The sequence below is a fragment of the Meriones unguiculatus genome, chromosome 3 (assembly GCF_030254825.1).
Source record: "Meriones unguiculatus strain TT.TT164.6M chromosome 3, Bangor_MerUng_6.1, whole genome shotgun sequence".
Taxonomy (NCBI): Eukaryota; Metazoa; Chordata; class Mammalia; order Rodentia; family Muridae; genus Meriones; species Meriones unguiculatus.
Window position 1 is genome coordinate 60453907 of NC_083351.1, and position 3456 is coordinate 60457362.

Here is a 3456-nt window from a genome sequence, read left to right on the forward strand (position 1 = left end):
AAAAAACAAAACAACAACAACAAAAAACCCTTGTTCCTGGCCAGTGTGATGACGTGCCTGTAACTCCAGCAAGGTGAAGTCACTGTCTTGTCTCCAGTGGGGAGACCCATGGGAGTTTCTGGTTGGCTTTGGCTATACAGAGTACCTAGCTGTGGTTCTCATCGAGTTAACCTCTGACCTCCACACATACATCCATCATGTGCGCCTCACAAACACGAACATCATAGACACAAAAGTGTATACGATTTTTAATCATATACATTTTTAAAATGTAAAGATTTTTAAAGTTTCCAGACCCTCCCTGGGAATCGATAGGATATCAAACCTCACTGCTATAGGCCTGTCTCAATTTCTTTGTAGATATTGGGGGGAGGAGGGGACAACAATCCGGGATATCTGTCTTGTAAGACAAGCTTGGCTGTTTCCCAGTGGTGTGTGCTACTGCCGTAGCAGAGGTGCTCTTCAGATCTGAAAGAGAAAACAAGCTGAGTGAAGGACTCGGCCTGAGGCGAAGCCTCCCCTCAGCAGGGTGAACCTTGCACCCGCTAGAACACCCGTGCAGAGCTCGGGGAAGGCATACAGCCCACCAGGGAGCTGGAGGGGGAAGCCACGTCCGCACAGCAGTCATTCCTGAGAGGTGTGCAGCAGCTGGGGACAGGTCTTACATTTCACTGGGAGCTGCCACTAAAGCCTCACACCCCCAGACTGCCTTCTGCAGACTCACACACTGCCTTTGTGGTAATCGGTACAAAAAAAGGATGATAGAGGCTTATCTGACACTAAGGAGAAAGGCCTTTCAGGACTGTTCCACAGAAAGGTGGCCCAGGCAGGTGGGCCTTGTTCTTGTTCCCAGAACTTGGCAGCCAAGAGCAGAAACTCTGGTACTCTGTCCATCCATCTTCATAAGGGACGCTGTGATGTTTTTCCCCACAGAAGTTTCATGGTTTTTCTGTAGCGAGTCCCCGAGCTGTGGCCTAGTGGCTGCTTCAGGGAGAAAGTAAAGTGGCAGCAGCAACACAGACTCCCTGGGACATATCCTATGAGTTAATTTCCTTGTTGCTCTGACAAAATAAAGTTATGGGTTTATGAGGGCTCGCATTTCACCATGGTGGGGAAGACACGGTAGCAGGAGCGTCGGTGGTGGTCACATTGTAGGAAGCAGAGAGAGGTGAGCACTGCTGCTCAGCTCGGGATCCCAACCCATAGAACGGGGCAACCCATGTTTAGGTTGCTTCTTCCGCCTCAGTTAACCCAACAGAGACATGCCCAGAGCTGTGTTTCCTAGGTGATTCTAGATCAAGTTCACAGTGTTGTATCACACTCTTGTGCTTACCAGAGCTCCAGGGACTTCAGGGTTTTGGCTCCATGGGGTCACTTCTGTGAGTCACACTCAGCCCAGCTGTGCCGAAGACTACAGAAGGATGCTGGGACTATGGAGGAGGAAGATACTGAAGGGAAGTTACTGCTTCACCCTGGTTATGAGACCACAGCTGCACTGCCTTCTCACGGGACTTGCTAGCCATGTCAGAGAAGAGTATAGACAATCACAGAGGCAACTGATGTCCCTAGTGATTCAGTGGGTGGAGAATCCAAGGCCAAACTTGACCCTGGCTTCTCTGGGTCACTAGAAAAGCTGGCCAGCCTGAGCCACTGTGAAAAGAACTTGAAGAACTACAGACATGGCTTCCATAACAAAACCCAGAGAAGAGAACCTTCTGTGTCTCCAAATGGCAGAGGCCTTCCATCTAATCCAAGGGGACCTCGGAAAGCACTGGAGGACCCAAGAGGTAGGGTGGATATACCAAAAACACAGGCAGGATCTCCTCACCACCCAGCCCCATGAAGCCTGAACACCAGCAGATGGTTGCTGGGAGGTCTTTGTCCCAAAATGAGGCTGGCATTCCATCTGTGGCAGATGCCTAGTCCCCTACAGAGCCATAAACCACAACGCACTTCTGGCATAGTGACTTTTCTTGTGTGGAGATAGGGTCTTCCATGTCTGTGATAACAGGTTTATGCCATCATGCCTGGATCTTTCTGCTGTAACAGGAGTAGATGATGCGCTCTAGGCAAAAGCACATCTGCACAGGAGCCCCTGACATCTGTCTGGTCTATGGAAAATGTTAGACGATGTGTCACTTTCAGGCATCCACTCTAAGGTGCAGAGGTGAATGTACCTTTGGGCGCTGAGGGTGGCAAGAGTGATGAACACAGGCAACATTCAGAGAGCCAAGCGTAGTAGAAAGTCTTAGTGTCTTTAAAAACTCAGTTATGTTATAGAAACATGGTTTTGTTTTAATCCCGGTGTGGCTACAGGGCTAATTCAGATTGTCCACAGCAGCAGACTGTTTGCCTCGAGCAGGCTCTGAGAGGGGCTCTTTGCCGGCAGCAGTTTAATTCTGAGGACTCTGGGGGCCCAGAGAGTGTTTGGGGGTTCCGAGAAAGACGAAGACCGCTTGTGCTGCCCCCACGCTGCTCCTGGTTGCTGCTGTCTGCACTTTGACAAGAAGAGAAACGTGAAGATATCCTGAAATGAAGATTGGACTTGCTCCAAGGAACCCAAGGACCCTAACCAGCAGGAAGTAGCAAAGAGGACTCTGTCCCTCTCCCCACAAACCTTCTTTCTCTCCTACCTGGTGTTGGAAGGGGTAAGGGGTGGAGAAGGGAAATAAAGGCATAAGAAATGTAAAGAAATCATTTTTAAAAGTACCCTCACAGCCAAGTGAGAGGCTCAGTGGTGGTACCAGTACAGGAAGGCCTTCTTGGGTCTGAAGATTGTGTTTACCCACTGGAAGACCCATGCTGAGGAGGCTCTGTCTCAGAGCCCCCAGCAACAGGCTGTGACACCTGCTGCACCCTGGGTTTTCCTCACACGTGGAGACGGCAGAGGACCAGCTGGTCCCCAGGCTTCAACTCACCACCCTCACCTTCCAGCATGTTCCTTGAAGAAGCTACCTTGCTACCTGGCAGGTGCACCTTCCCTGGGAGCTTTCCGGCTGAATCCTCCACGCCACTGTGGGCTGCCTCTAACCTTGTACTGCTCTAGCCCAGAAAGTCCCGCGTGCTATTGCTTCCAGCGGCTCCTTAGCGCCACTGAAAACCACGCATGTGCAGATGCGGCAGTCTCCTGGCAGAGGCTCGGGAGTATCCCAGCCCCTGGGCCACTGTACTCCATCCTGCCCGGAGGGCTCATGGTGGACACCTGAATTGGTACTTTGGGAATTGTGTTGGGTGGAATCACGGCCTTGGCACTGCTGGTGCAAATGGGTGATTTCCCCTTGAAAGTCTGGCTTTTAGATGAAGTCCCCCGACAGCTGCAATGTGAGGAACAACAGTGAGCATGGAACACTTGATTCTAACGGTGCTCTTCACCCTCATCTCCATCTTCACGCTCATGGCTTCTCGTACTCTTGGCTGACTCAGGATTCAGAGAGGAAGGAATCATAAAGACAGTAA